Below are 17,014 nucleotides of genomic sequence, written 5' to 3'. Positions count from 1 at the left end.
AAAGAAATCACATTTATAGTAATTTGTGCTCACAACTATATAGTACATTGAGATAATTTTGAAAACTTCACATTGTTTATAGCATTAAGATATAGAAATCAAAGGTGTTATACACATACATTTTCCAACCCCATTGTGAGGCTATGGAGGTAGCATATGACAAAGAATACTACAGTTAAATATAAGAATATCGAAAGAACAATCTGATGTGATGTTATTTTGTACTTTCTTGCTCTCACTGCACAAAGAGAAGGCATATTCATGCTAAGAAAGGAGTTTATGTTACCTGTTATGTAAACCCATGGACTAGCCTCATTGGGCTAGTGACAATTGTAGCTTTCACTACAATGTATCTGCTATATATTTCTACTTGTTTTATTTTAAAATATAGTTGGTATAAATAAAATTCAGAGTGCACATAAAAAGAATTTTTTGAGGGCATTTTACAGGAAATCAATGTCATGACAAGAAATAAAGGCAGTAAACTTATTACAAAGAAAATCTGTAGAAATCAGTACTATTTAAGAAGGGACACCTTTGAGAGACTTTATTAATTCTTAATGCAAAAAAAAATTGAAATGAATGGAGCAATGGTGTTCAGCCTGCTTATTGAATGGCCGTGCAAGGCTTCAAGCAATGGTTTAAATAAAGTCCCTTCAACTTGTGTGAGTGACTGGAGGAAGCGGGCTTTGAAGCAGTCCCTAGTGGGAACCTGATTTTTTTTAACTTATCCTGAGAGTCTCTTGGTTTTCTTCCTGCACCTTGTAATAGATAAGATGCATATGAAGATGCGTGCATACGTTGCTTATAGATGCTGTGAATTTCTAGCCTGTTGAATTTTAAAAGTGTTAGATACGGTTCTTTGTTCGAGGATGTAAACTGCTTGAAAGAAAAACAACCAAAACCAGCATATTTTTAAAATAAGCTAAAATGATAGCAAGAGAACACAACCATTCCCCAAATCCCAAATATCGACATCTTTGGCTTAAATTTGCTCAGTTTTTATGAAATTAGACAGCAGATTTGTCAATATAAATATAAGGAAATTTGCCTAGTAGGGTAATAAAGTTGACTTTCAGTTCTTAGATCATAGTTAATTGTTGACCCTGCATAAGGTGTATTAAAAGCCATGATGTTTTTAATGGAACTTGAAGGCTTGGGATCTCTTTATAGTAATTTTGAAGATGTGGTTATTTAGTTGAAATATTCACTGGACATTTTATTTTTATAAATCCTGATCACACAAGGAAGGCTTTATAGGACGGACTACCTAATTGCAGTCAACAGTCTCTTTAATGAATGAGCACACACAGAAGAACACATATTTTAAGAATATAATGGTCCTGTATTTTTTCAAATTACCACACTTTTTATATCAGAACAAAACATATGTGTCAAAGCAGATGTTTTAAGTTACACCTTTCATGTAGGTGAGTCTGTAAATGTACAATTCGACTTAAATGGCTTTGTGGGAAGGTAGTTTGGGGAATTTAAAAAGGAAGCTCGCAGTTACTGTGGTTTCAACTCTTTCTTACAAAAAAGAAGAAGAAGAAGAAGATGGTAGTTACACTCAGGATAAAGAGAAATAAACTCTTTTAATTCTTTTTAACATGCCCATAGTTCCTGGGGTAGAGCTTATTTTTATTCTTGTGTATGCAGGGCAGGTACTGGCAGCGGGCTACAAAATGAAAACTTGCTGGCTGCCAACCAGACACTGTGCAGAGCATCACATCATAAACTTCCCTCCCCTTCTCAGAGTGATTTCAGCCCTAAGCAATGTCCTTCGCCTTCAGCATAGGCTGAGCAGCAGAGGGCCTCCTTCCTGAGCAGAGGCTTTGGGAAAGGAAAGGCACAGTGTTTCCCTTCTTCAACTTGAAAGTCTGCCTCTTAAATCTCTAAGGCTCGAACTGCAAACTGGATTCACTATGTTTCCTTTTTCTTCCTATATAGTGGTTTAAAATGAATCAAACAATAGGTGTGAGTTATTAAATGGGACTGACTACCTACCCACCCCCTACCTACAGAGTACATGAAGGCCTGATCATATATCTGTGGCGCTTTTTGTTGTCGCACAAAGAAAAAATATAATGGTTTCTTTTCACTGAAACTTATGCATTATATTGCAGATAGGCCAGATCATTTTGTGATGCAAATTAACATCAAAGGTGGGTTTTTTTTTCTGCCTATCACAGAAAATAGATGCTCCATCACAATATATGGTTCTACCGTGATTTTTTTTTATTGATAAGCATTCACATTTTTAATAATTATTAGGTCAAATTACAGAGTAATTTGAGAGAAAACATGAGAGTGACTTGATTATTACTACGTGAAGTAAGCTGATTTCTAAACATCTGCATTTTTATCCTTGCACGTGGAATTGTGATCTGAAACGTCTACTTCTCTTTGGCATGTAAAGTAACAAATGTTTAAAAGTAGCTTGTAATTGCTAGTTACACTTTGAACCTTTACCAATGAGCTTTTTTATTTTAAATCCTATTAAAAATAATTTCTGGCTGCCAGGGCAGTGGGCACTTATTTGTAAGAGGTGGGGTCTGATTATTGCCAGCACACCTTTCTAAAACTAGCCTTCACCTTTGGAAATATATTAAATGGGACCTTCAGGAAAAAGTGTTTCTACATAATAAATATTTGTTCCACCTTTATTTTTAAACTAAATTATTGCTTTCACAATGTCCTTACAGAATGTAAGTCTTAGTAACAAACTAAACCAATTATTAATTACCTAAATACCATTTACTAAACACCCCCAAAAGTAAATATAACTTTATGTTCCTTTAAAATCGATAAAATGGATTATTTTAAATTTCATTTAAATGTCAAGGGCAACTATCTATCTGTCAATACCAGTACGTATATTTTTATAACAAAGTATTAAAAAAGTAATATAATATATCTCTTTAGAAAATGTAAAAGGAATGTCATGAGAATACCTGCAGGCTAGTGCTATCTACCAAGAGAGAAAAAAATATTGAAATTTGATGTATATGTTGTAAATATAGACAGGAGAATAATTTAGACATTCCATTAAATATTATGTGAGCCTTTGATTTTGCTTTAATTTTAAAACTTAGAATGAGATTTGTTTTCTTGGCATAGTGCAAAATGATAAGAGTCTAAATCACACCTCCAATAAGCATTGTTCTACCCACTGTCAAGTTTCAAGTGTGGGAATTTTAAATGGAAAATACACTACCTTGATATTTAAATATTATACAAACTATTCTTCAGTTTAAAGCCTGAATCTCTTGAAGTTGCACCTAATAGGTAGTTTGCCCCATCAAGCATTTTAAACTTCGTTAACTAACAACTTCTTCAGGGTGTCTGACTTCCATCTGAGAGACGACTTAGTAAAGGTTTCTGTGGTCAGGGATGTAGCCCTTTTCTCCCTGCTTTGTTAACTGTTAATAAGTCAAAATATATAAAAACCAGAACTAATTCCATCTGAATTACTTTTCCAACGTGAAAGCAGCAAAATTAGCAGTTTAAAAAAGTGAGTGTGCATGACTTCAATTACGGGATTTATTGAAAGCTACTTAAAGTTGGTATAGTTTAGTGGTTAAAGAAATATTGTTGCCTACATTTCCCTTGCACATTTGCACTTTTCTCCCTTTACACAAACTAAAAGCAATCTCCACAGTGACTTGAATAGACTTCCAACGACTCGCTTGAGTTTCTCAGTCCCTAGCACTATCTTCTTATGGCTTTATTGGTCCAGACTGGTAATGTTGCTCAATCTGGATGGAAGGAATGAGAGAGAGAGACAGACAGACAGACAGACAGACAGACAGACAGACAGAGACAGAGAGACACAGAGACACAGAGAGAGAGAGAGACAGAGAGAGACAGAGAGAGACAGAGAGAGACAGAGACAGAGACAGAGACAGAGACAGAGACAGCACTATGTGAGCTGTCTCCCTCTCTTCTTTCATTTAATAACTCAAAAGAAACAGTCTTAAGGATTCTTGGCTTCATCTTTATCCCTTTTAAATATATTTATTTGGACTTCCATCTGACCTTTCTTCTTATAGATAGGTAGGTAGATAGATAGATAGATAGATAGATAGATAGATAGATAGATAGATAGACAGACAGATACAAATTGATTGATGTATTGATACATATACATATACATGATTTGATATTGTAAAAGCATGCACTTCTAATTTTCTTTGTCTACACTTGGGTGACTGTAGAATTGTTTTGTGTTTCAATTGCTTACACTTCAGAGATCTGTGTGGTTCAACATAGGATACTATCATGTCACAAAAGAGCTCCTAGCATTGATCTTGAAAGTGTAAGGACTACAGATTGTGTCTTTGTAAGGAGCTGCTGTGACTTTTAAGTCAGTGGATAGATAGCACAGCCACATCAACAAGAACAGCCTCGTGAGCTCTCGGAAGATGGTACATTTATGGAATAACCTAAACAATATTACGGAGTCTGTCTGACTCTATGAAGTGTGCACATGCATGTGTGAATGAGTGTGTGTGTATGAGTGTGTGTGTGTGTTTACACATGAGCATACATGTGTTTATGGAGTGGTGAGTGGAGATGAAAATAGCAGAATACATGAGAGACACAAAGCATGAGAGGGTGAGAATGGAATCTGAAAGAAATAGAAAATCATTTCAGCGAACACAAAGAGTTTAAAGAACCTATTGCCCCATTCATTTGCTGTGTCTTGATCGTCCATGCTTATGTTATTATATACATTGTAAGCCTATAAAATGTGGAGCATGATCATGGGGGGGGGGGGAGATCCAACTGGGCTCAAAATCTAACCATCAGTTTATTGACCTGTGGTCGAAGACAGGTTATTTAACCTCCAGAAAACCTCAGACCAGCATCTGTAAAATAGGTTGTGATACTAGCCACCTCTTCAAGTTTTTCTGAAGGTTAAGTATAAAGAAAATCATTATGCCGGCATCTAATGAATACCTAGTAATTATTAAATTGCTGTAATTCCACTCAATTTTAACAATTTTATTTCTGACTAATGATGATCACTTAACAATACTTGGATAAATAATTTTTTCTTTAATATATTTAGACCATTACAATTGGGTCACCATCAGGTCAAATCTCATGTCATGATGCTGTTAGGTCAATTTTAATGATTACTAAATACTGTGTATCTTTCTCCAAGCAAAGCAAAACCTTTATAGATCAGATGTTACTTTCAAAATTAGAAATAGGACTACAGAAATAAGAATAATTGCATCCTTGACTTTTAAAAGTAATTTACTGTAAGTTTTGACTTTAGGTGGATTATTGTTTAACAATAATAGTTTCATTGGGGTTTCAGTTCAGGAAAAGAGACAGATGCACAGAATTGGAAGCCCTTTGTGACAACAGGCTCTAAGAACTTTTGAAATCTTTCATTTGTTTAATTTGTACTGCCCTTTGTGGGGTCTATTAGTTCATCTTGTTCATTTCTTATTTCACAATTTGGTTGTATGTGGTAATAGAATTACCTGTGAAGAATGAGTGATATTGTAGACATCTTATGTTGGTGCGCAAGCATGCTTACCTATAACAACCATTGTATGGAACCTGCTCAGTAAGAGCTTGAGATATATAACCATAAAGATAAAATGTACTTTTCTTTGAAGAGTTAATAAAATAAGTAAATATATTTTTACTACCCTTAATTGTGTGAGTAATTATTAACTCTGACTATAGTTTACCTACCTTGGGCAGTGAACAAATAGACTCAATGTAGGTATTTTCATTCATATGAGAAGAATAAAGCATAGAAAAATGCAAAATTTTGCTCATGACTTTAGCATTTGACCTATATAAGACACATTCAGAAAAATTTGATAAAACTTGGACTATTTCTGGTACAAGAAACCAGTTTTCTTCTTTTGGTTGTTTTTGTATTCACTTAATTTCTCAAAAAAAAATCATATTTTGATAGTAGGTAATGTTGACAAAGCTTTGCAGGGTATACAACCTGGGGAGTTATGTCTGCTTGAAATAGTTCTCCTGCTTTTGAATAATGAGCCTCTGGTGTGCACCTTGCATTTCAGCTTTCTTTTCTAACCTTGTTTTAATGCCTGGATAAAAGAGTGCTCAGCGCAAGGAATACTTGCCGAGTGGACTTCCCTGTGGTAAAACAGCATGGACAGCTCCCAACACTGCAATCAAGGACGCTTCTAAAAGCTTTAATTTAAAAATAATAATAATAATAATAAGTCTGCATGAAGATGATGGAGCCCTCTAAGGCATATGGGCTTAGAGAATTATTCCCATCTGCAACCCCCTCCCCCTGCTTAGTAGCCCTTTCCAGGGTTATGATTACTGGAAAATGGCTGTTAATCACCAGGATTTTTTTTGACTGCAGCTGCTTCAGTCAGACTCCTAATCTATTAAACAACTTTGTCTCCAGTTTAAAATTTGCATTGTATACTGTATAGAATAAATTTTCATTGTAATCAGAGCATCCAAGAGAACTTCCATATATGATTTATAGCAACACATTTGTTTGTATGTATAGACCTCTATTCTGCTATTGAGCCAACTGTTTGAACAATACTGTGGGTGATCACCATAAAATGAAATATTACAGCATTATTGAACACAAGCGCCACTTACAATAGTCACATTAACAGAGTTTGAATTGACGCATCCTTGGCACTTGGCAGAATAATACACAATTTGAAAATTTAACTCAGATAGTTAAATTTTCACTTGAACCTGAAAGAATTTTTTTTTGAAGTTTAGTGAGCTTGTACCAAACCACTCGGTGTCTTTGTCAACACTTGTGCTTATTACATTTGAGATAATTTTAATAAATATTCCACTGCCAGAGTCAACATTCAGTGCTAAGAGAGGACACAACAGCGCTGAGTTACAAAGGACTCTTTTAAAATGCATTCTTACATGTAAAATTGACAGGCTACAAGAAGTGGTTGGACGATGTTCATCATGCTGGAAAGAATGTTTCAATTAAAGTTGAGCAGTTTCTCTTCCAGCTCTTTTTTTTCTCCATTTTTTATTTGCTGTGCCAAGGTATCCATGTGCGTTTTTCCACTGTCATCTGGCTCGTTCCCAGCAGATGCACACAATCTGTTCCGCTGTCACTAACAGGGTTTGGTTTATGAAAAGAATGTGTCAGAACATGCCACTGCAGTCACTTTTGCAGGTTTTAAAGAGTAACTGAGAATATATGCATTGCCCTACTTTCTTCGTCCCCATCCCTAAGATTTCCAAGAAACTTTTATACTAGACTAAAAGCTTGCTTTCAGATATTCTTGACCAAATATTTACTTTTTATTAAAAATAAAATCTTAGAAGTTCAAAACTGTCTTTAGTGGTTAAATTTAAGAGCGAATTTTTATGAGAGTATTTCAAATAAATCCAAGATGGTTTTGATAAAATTATCAAATTTCAAATTATGATTATTTCCTGCATAATTAAATATAAACTTACTATCAAGCTAGACTTCAGCCTACTATTCCACCAAGTCATAGCTTTGTTTAAATTGTTCTCTGATATAATAATAAAAAGATGGTCATAAATAGCAACTGTTTAGTCTAATAGACACCATTCTTATGTTAATCCCAAAGTAGTTAAACTATCAAATACAATCCCATGCTTTATAGAGACAATCACCTTTCAAAGAACATTGGGATATTCTGTTTTCCATATATTCACATTTTAAATTCAACAAGTAATTTTTTCTGAGTGAAATTCTTGTTCAATATGTTTCTTTATTCTCATTAAATATCAATACAAATTTTAGGTTTATGTTATCTTCATTTAAAATAATTTTTTTGCCTTCATATGAATTCTTAATGGACAGTACATACATCCCTAAGTTAATAAACTTAATTATGTAACAGTACTTTAAGTTTTATGTATAATACTGCATGCATATTCATATGCAAATAGTTACTGAACAATATTTGTATTTTGTTGAGATTTTTGTGTTATTAAATATCTTTCAGAATGAAAGTATCACACATTGCTTGAATGCTAATTTTAAGTTATTAAAACAATTTTCTGACTTGGGTAACAACTAAAATCTCAGGGAACTCAAACTTTCTCAGTGAAAGTTTAAATCAGATGACCTAAAAATATAGATTCAAAACTTATAAAGAAATGATAATATAAATGATCGTTGATAAAATACATATTTAGAAAAGCTACCTTTGGATTTCTCCGACAGAAAACTTTATGAAGTATACTTCAAGTGTCAGAAGTCCTTATATTAAAAAGTTGATACCATTCCATAGAAAACTCTTGCATTATAAATTATGTTTTAAAACAGTTCTGCACATATTAAGAAGAAGAAAATATCTTACAGTTGGAACTCATTGGCACTGCTATTACAGCATACAAATTAATTGCTAAATTATCTCTATAGAGTTAAACCAGACAACTGCTACGTTTTCTTAATTCTTAAAGTAAAAGGAATCCTACTATTCTATACTTAAATGTTGATTTACGCATGCCTATCATAAATGGATTTTATAATGTTTTTGATGAGCATAGCACACATATTTAAGCTGAGTCATAAAACCTGGGTACAGTAACACATGTATGCTATTCAGAGGTGAGGAAAAAGGATCATGTTCAAGGTTAGTGTGGGCTACATAGCAAGCCAACTGATGAGAGGAGAGGGAAGGCGATGGGGGGGGAGTGAAAGGGGAAGGAAGAGGAGAATAAAGAACAATTAATTCTAGGTTTTATTCTTTTTATTTCCAACATTTTAATTTATTCATAATTTTATATGTCATATGATCTCACATTCTAATTTGTGGGTACCTGTATTTCTTGGGGTTTGGTGGCTTTGATATGTGCATTGGCACAAAGAGCTGAGAATCATAGATGAACTAATAAGAGGCATTTGGCTGAGTCCCATGGAATGCCCTGCCCCACCCTCCTTTCCTTTCTCTTTTCCTGCTGAAAGTCAGGTGGAGAACTGTTTTCAGTTTGGGGACCAAATGAGGCTAACCACGGCTGGTGTTGAGGAGGGGGTCATGTGAAGCCAGGGTAATTACAGTCTTTAATCTTGTATGAAATACAAGATTTCGAGACAAAACTCCATGTGTGAATTTAGGCATCCTGAATTGTTAATCCTAAAATCTTCTACATATCACTTACAGCATAGAAACAATCTTAAATGTCATTAGGATGACAAAGTTTCCTCCCTTTAGCTTGATTCACACAAGTTGAATATCCACAAATAGGTTTTGCCCAGTGAAACACTAGATTCCCCCCAAAAGATAAGCCTTTCTTTTAAAAAAAATTAATGCCTTCCTTCTAAAGAAGTAATCCGATTTCCAATCTAACTTGATTTTTTAAAACTAAAGCAAGTATACTTTCCAATGTAAATGACTTTCTTGTTACTGAGATGAGCTTTGGAAACATTTCATCTTAAGAACTGAGTCCTGTTAGTTGTTTCAAATTCCAACAAAGATGGGCACTCAGCTATTAAACAAGAGTGGGAAGATGGTCCTTCCAGCAGGTAGAGGGACACCTTTCTTCGTGGTTAAGAAGTGATACTTCATTTGCATTTGCTTAGTCATGGGTCTTTTTAGAGCAAAGATAGATCATTTTGTAAAACTGTCCCTGTCATATGTATTATTCATAGCGTAAGAAAGTCTTCAGTCTCTGTCCCTGCACAAGCACACCAAAGCCTCTTGTTGCAGGTAAAAGGCTGGACAGCAGTGACCAGAAAGCTTGGCACTAAGCTCTCTATAGAGAATTTCAAGACAGTTGTATTCTTTTTCCATCTGTACTGGCATATGCTGCCCAGTTGGTTTTCAGTCCTTGTTGGCTTGTATAAAGGAGGACTCATCTATAAATGTAATTGATACTTTCAACTATGACTTAGGAATTCTGATTCTCTTTTTCTCCACTCACTAGCCGACGTATCTCTAATAGCTCCTGTAATGTTTAGACTGTGTCAACCATTTTGCATCGTTCTTTACAGGAACTATGTACTACAGTTGTTGTTGGTAGTAAACATAATGGCCAACAGTTTTGGAGAACTTACTCTTAAGTACTGTTCTAAGATCTTAAAACTCTGTAAGTTTGTTGCCTTATTTATTCTTCAAAACTTAATATGTTCTTCCATATTGCTACCTTTAACATATTACAGGTGAAGAAACTGGTCCATGACCTTTTCAAGTAGTTTACTAAGGTTATCTAGTAAGGTCAGCATATGAGTCTCCAATCATGGAGTCTCCAGAGCCCATTATTGTACATACTGAGTTAAGCAAGATCCTACATACATCATACCTCCTAGGAAAGAAAGAGGATCTCATTGGTTACGTCTGAATTTTTTATGGCTGGTTAGGGAAAGCTATTTAGTCATTCCACAAAAGCAGAAGACATATGCCTGTGAGCTTTCTAAACAGAAGAGAAACAAATATTTGTCTGACATACAGTTTTATATTGATAAACTGAATGAAGAGCATTTTTACTGACAGACCTCTTTGTGCAAGCAATCTCTGATTACTGTGTGTGAAATGTACTTTCCGGTTACAGTATGAGCCTCATTGATGTGTGAACATGTAGCTGTTCATCATAGTCTACTGATTTCTGTTTTGCTTTTCATCTCTTGAACTGTTCCCTTTCTAAACATCACTTTCAAAAATTATTGTAATTTAATACTTTTTATTTATTTAAGGATTTGAGATATTAGACAAAGTCTATGCTGGATATTAAATGAATTTCAGGGTATTATTTAGTTAATTGAATGGTATGGTGCCTATTCTGGGTAATTCAAATTCAAACACATGTTCTAAATGTATCTTTGTAGTTTAAAAAGAAAAAACAAATCCTGAAACCAGTGGTAGATTTGAAACAAATAGTGACAGCTTAGGATTTCTTATATTTAAAAATTAATATATATTGTTTATTCACCAAATGTGGACTTTAAGTTTTACATGAAGTAAAACTTGCTGGGTTGAGTAAAGGAGCTTTTAAAGTGGAAAAGGAACATGTTTTTTGGTAATTTTTTACTGTTAGCAAACAGTATGAACTTTCTTTTCTCTAAGGAACAGTTTCTCACAAAAATATTGCCATAGTGTAGAATGGAAGTGAGGACAGAGTCCCATGGAGGTCAGTGGGACTCAGATATTTCTGAATTACCCAATGTACGCGCTTAGGACTTCAGAATTAATAGCTACAATATTTTTTAATGTCATGGGTTGCCTGCTAGGTCTTCACAGCTCACGTTAATAAATGCATTTGCTTCTGCTTTGTTTCTGTTTTGAAGAGAAAGAAGTGATTGATAGTTTTACAAGAAAACAGGGGAAAAAAACCCTATGTTCTCTGTATTTAAAAAAAGTTATTGTTATTAATGTCTTTTGAAGATATGGGTGTTGCGTATTATTTGGGACTAATGTTCTACAGAAATAAGTAGCTCGCTCCATCACTCTGGTGCCGGCTGTCAGGGGGATTTGGTCTTCTCTGTGTTAGTCACTATTAATGGTCAGTGCTCACTCATTACAGAAAGACAACTAAGGCAAGTAGCTGCCTCTGTTTCCTAACACAACTCAAACTCAATGCTTTGACTTCCTCTCTTAGAGCCTTCCAATTACAACACATACTCTTAAGATTCCATGGATCATTGACTTTATTTTTAGAATTTATTTGATTTCTAAATATATCGTAAAGGCTTTAAATTACTGAAAGCTTGAGGGGGCAGTCATAGTTACAGGATAATTCTGACAAAGATTGTTACACTAAAGTTATTAGTAATAGTTCCAGAGCAAGACTGTTATGGGTTAACACATTTTAAAAGAGTTTTCAAAAAAGCTAATCATCCAAGGACTAAAATCAACACACAATTTGTTATAAACAGACTCATTCAAAATTTGTGTGATAGAGTTGATCTTGAGTGTATGCTAAGAAAGTAGAGAGAACATGAAGTTGTCTTTTTATAATTAATTTAGATAGTAAGGTCTCAATCCTGACTAGATGAGAAGCTTTTCAAAAACATGATACCCAGATCCCACCTCCAGATTTGGATTAAGTTGCACTACCATCTGGGCATTGTGGTTTTTAAGCTGCTTGGATGGTTTTTATGTAAAGACTAGCTTAAGAATTCCTAGTTAAATGATAAATATGGATTTTAAAACTTGGGCATGCAACTTAAAATGGAGACATTCTGAAAGTTATAGAAACAAATAAACACAGTAGTTTGGGCTCTGTCCCTACATTGTATTCTCCAGCTCTTGCTCATGAACACCAACTCTTCATATTTAATGTGTCAGTACAGTCAGAAGATGGTGGAGCTGTTCAGATCTAATGACGTTAGTTTCTTTTGAGTTTCAGGGAACTAATGAAGCTGTGAAGATGGGCCAGAAGTAGGACAAGCGTGGCTAATCCCTTTCTATTCTCTGGTATGCCACAAAACCCTCCCTGTTGGGGATCTCGAGATAACTTGGAGGACTGGCTCCTATCCTCCCACTCCTGCCCTAGTTCCTAGACACAGCTGAAAGGAAGGGTGCCTGAGCCTGGTCCTCCTCTGCAATCCCCTGCTTTGTCAAAGGATATAGAGCAGGTTATGAAAAAGAGAGAAAAGCACCAACAGAGAGATGCCCCAAGAATCCTTTATACAAAGGAACTCAACTTTTATCTCATACAAAAAGTAATTTAAAAAAAAAAAACCCTTCGGCCAACATTTTCCTTTTTCCTTCTTGATCTAAAAAAAAAAAAACATAAAATAAAAATAAATAAAGTACTAAAACGATATCTTATCTTTAGGGAAAGAATCTTGTATATGTTAAAGGAGCCCTTAAAGGTACGCTAGTAGGAGGCAATATGTCTTTTTGAGAGCTGATTCAATTTCTTACTTTTAGATATTCTTTTTTAACTTGTTTCAAAATTATAATATAATTATATAATTCCCTTTCCCCTTTTTTTCCCTATAAAATCTCCCATATACATGCTCTTGCTATCTTTCAAATTCATGGCTTTTTATCTTTCCTTATTAATTTATATGATTAAACCATTATATATTTCATATTTCCAAAGGTAGAAATACACTGTGTTCACTCTGTGCATTATAACTTGTTTGTGTGTTCTCAGCTCTGTCCATATGGTATGGAATAATGGATTGTTCTTCCTTGTGGAAGACTCTATCTCTTGCTCTCAGCGTTCCTTTAGTTACCTTCAGTCCTTTGCCTGGAGTTAAGTCCTCATGAGCTTTCCCCCTCCCTGTTAGCTTGTCTATTTGTGTCATTCTTGTTATGTGCTATTTAGGCAGCGATGATGGACTTGGTAGAAGGGAATAAATCTTTAAGTGCAAATTTTGGCCTTAAAAGATACAAAGAATAGTGGGAACCGGACTTGCTTAGTACACATTAGCAAATATAAATACAAAGTATATACACATACAAACACAATTATACTGTGTATATAGAATGAAAAGATATGACAATAAAAATATAGACATAATTTTACATAGAAAAATGTTTTATTCTGCTATAGAAAGTATTACCATAAAAAGACATGCTTAGAGCTAAGAAGGTCGGGGCTTTCCATGATTGTAACTTGCAAGTCGGTTGACACTCTTCAGATGGACATTTTCTCTCATCTCATGAAAAAGGTGAAAAAATTTTCCAGGTGAATCAGTTCATAAGTAAATAAGCTAATAACTTTCCAAGTCCAGTGTGACACTGAAAAATCATATGTGTCATGAGGTGTTACCTTTCTGAACAAGTTTAATACAAAACATTTCAGATCTAGGTTCATGTTTCAATATCTTGGAGTTCTTAAAAACTATCAGTACCTGGATACCAGCAACTACAATTCTGATTGATAAGTCAGCGATTGAAAAAATCACTGATTGATAGATACTATTTTTAAAAGTGACCAAAGAAACTAAAATACAAAGCCAAAGTTAAGAACTATTCTTAATGTACTTTCAAAAGATGATAAAATGTTGAAGCATCTTTGAACGGTAAAGTGGTAAGTTGGGACAACAGTATTACTTCCCTCTAACTGCAGAATTTGGAAGAAAATAAAATGACTTCTTAATTTATAACAGAATTACCTCTTCCATAGAATCTTCCCTTCCCAAGTTTATGAGACCAGCTGCCCCATTCTAGATTTTAAATTATTGGCATTTCTGAAGATGAAGTAACAGGGGAAGTGATGAACTTTATAAATAGACTGCCTAAAATATTTGCCATGAGGGGTCAAGATGTAGGCGAAGCTGGAAAAAGACTTTAGCTTGGGGATTAGCCAGAGGCCAACAGTTGTTAAATTCCCAAAACTTCCTTTAAAAAGAGACTAAGAATCCCTTTGCGAACATATTTTTTTTCTCTCTTCATTGTATAGTAAGTGAAACCCAGAAAGGGAGAGGGGGGCTAAAAAACACTGTACCTTTTTAGCCAAAATTAGGTCATGCCAACCACAGCAAATTGGAAGCTCTACTTAAATTGTAGTCTTGCAGGGTTGTTGTGGATCTTCTTGTTGTCACGCACATGGTAAAACTGATGTCTCCAGATCGTGGGCTGCTGCTGGCTCTGCTGAGCAGGCCTGTTCTGCTGTCTGAATCTAACTGTCCAGCCTAGCTGTACAGACTGTGACCCGAGGCTGTGTCTGGAAGGTATGCAGTAGACCACGGGTTTTGAAAAATACAAACAAACATCCTGTAATTTGGAAATTTCTAAAAACTAAACAAACAAAAAAAAAAACCACATTTCATTCTGCTTTATGCTGCTAGTGTAACAAAATGGCAAAGGAACTAAGGACAGACAGTAGAGCACAGCAGTAGCAGGCAATGTTGCTCTGTTGGACAACTCTGGCAAAGACCTATTTTTATCCCCAAAGGAAAAGGAAGTAGAAACACCTACATAGCTCATTCCCTTATGCCTTGCCTATCTGCTGGGATGCGACGGTAGAGAGAGTCAGGAGGCTCTCCATTCATCCAACAAGTACTTCAAAGCATGGGAATGTTGGGCCCATGTAAATGTTGGGCCCAATGTAAAATGCAAGGTTTCTTCTGTTTTGTAAAAGGAACCCTTATTTCCTACTTACAGAACACAACATTCCACTGGTATTTTAAAGTCATCATTATAGTGTTGCTTTGGCCATCATTGAAAACTATATTTCCATTATATTCAGGGAATTCACATTTTTTTTCTATTTGCAGAAGATTTTTAACAAAATTCTAAGATCTATAAGGTTTACAAAACTGTGTCATAGCATTGCCTCTCAGAATTTTTGTTGTTGTTGTTGATTTTTGGTTTTGGGTGTTTTTTTAAATTTTATTTATTTTTATTTATTTAATTTTTTTGGACTTATTCCTAAAGGAGCAACCTTTGTATCTGAAAACCCATATCTGTGGTGTATCAACAAAGAGTTTTCCTGTCTGAGGACAAATTACCAATGTATATGATTGATTGTCAGTAAAGTTTCCATTGCAGGCTTTTCATAGAATAACATATCCATAGTTATGTAACCTTCCACCTGCTGTTCGCTGAGCTGAGGGATTGGGCAGGAGATTGAAGAAGTAAGCTACAGCTTGTCCGTAGAGAACACTGAAGTCACAGTTATTTAGAGTGGTAGTGAAATGTGTAAATAACATTATCCTCTGGTCTCCTTATATGCCCGTTCTATATTCTTGAAAATCAGAAATTAAAAGCCTGGTTTGTACTGCTTGAGGGTTCTGGAAAGCCAGCCTTACATATTCAAGACAGGTCTAAGGGCTATTTGAGAATATCATGTGCTGTCATTTTTGGTGTCCCTAGTATGGCTCATAGACTATATTGTGTCACTTTGTGCCCAGTAATATCAGCACAGCTCAAATGACAAATATATTGTATCTAAAAGTATATTACAATTAAGGTAGGAAATACAGAATTTATTTTCCTTGGGGAAAGTTTATTTATTATTATCTTTATTCACTTTACCTTCCAATCACAGCCTTCTCCTCCTCCTCCTCCTCCTCCTCCTCTTCCTCCTCCTCCTCCTCCTTTCCTTCCTCCTCCTCCTAGTCTCACCCTTACAAATCCCCCATCACTGCCCCTCCCCTTCCCCTCACAGAAGGGAAATCACCTGGGGTACCATCACACTCTGGGACATCTAGTCCTAGAAGGACTAGACATATCCTGTCCCACTGAGATCCAACCAGGCAGACCAAGTAGAGGGGATAGGATCCAATGGCAGGGAAGAGATACTGAGACAGCTTTTTGGGTACAATTTTTAAATAGATGATATGAACTGTGTCCATAGAAACCTAATGTATACCTCAGATAAAAGATCAAAGATTAGTATAAGGCCATACTCGTTCAGTAATACAAATAGCTGAATGTATTGATTGACTTTGCTTTCCCAGGTACTATTAGCCAGAGATCTCTCTGGAAATGTGAATGGTTAGAAAGAGATAAGTTTCTAGATTTCCAAAGTATACCCCGTGGCACCCCAAACTCAGAAGGCAGCTTCAGAGAACATATTTCTTAATATCACACTCCCACCGGAGCATCCTGTCTCATGTTCAGGTAATGGGAATGGCCACCAGAATCTAAGCATGGCTACTGAGGGAATCAGTTTTCTGACTTACAGTGTCATCTCACTGAGCTGTTCCTGTTTCTCAGTGCAAATGTATAGTGCTTGATACTCTAAATGTTTACTGCTTATCTCTAGTTGGCCTGACAGACACATGATGAGGAGGCCTTTCTCGAGAGCTAACTGAGCAGACACTTAAAGAGGAGATGAGAAGACTAGTAATGGAGTGAGCATGTGCTAGACAGAATGGAACAGACTCATCATCAGACAACTTGATTGGCTCCATTCGCTTCCTTGCTTGTGCCCTGGAGTACTCCTTCATAATATTCCAGGCACACTTTAAGACCCATTGCCTATAGTTCCTAAATTTAAACTCTTCCATGTACATGGTTAATAAACACTTAATAAATGAGTGAGCAAATAAATTGTGATCCCCTCTTTCTAAGATCTATGTGTTATTATTCACCCTCGTCTCCAGAAATACTTAGGAAGGTGACTTGGCTCCATAGATATG

The 17,014-nt window shown here is 35.4% G+C and overlaps 1 protein-coding gene across 9 annotated transcripts in view; it reads left to right on the top strand.

The window, feature by feature from the left end:
* Mef2c (myocyte enhancer factor 2C) overlaps positions 1–17,014 on the top strand; it is a 144,689-nt gene that overhangs the window by 5,599 nt on the left and 122,076 nt on the right. The gene's annotated exons all lie outside the window — the stretch shown is intronic.

This window comes from Mus caroli, unplaced genomic scaffold (genome assembly GCF_978045245.1).
Source record: "Mus caroli unplaced genomic scaffold, Mus_caroli_1 scaffold_15, whole genome shotgun sequence".
Classification (NCBI taxonomy): Eukaryota; Metazoa; Chordata; class Mammalia; order Rodentia; family Muridae; genus Mus; species Mus caroli.
The sequence above is the reverse complement of the archived record's forward strand: the minus strand, read 5'-3'. Positions and strand labels throughout refer to the sequence as shown.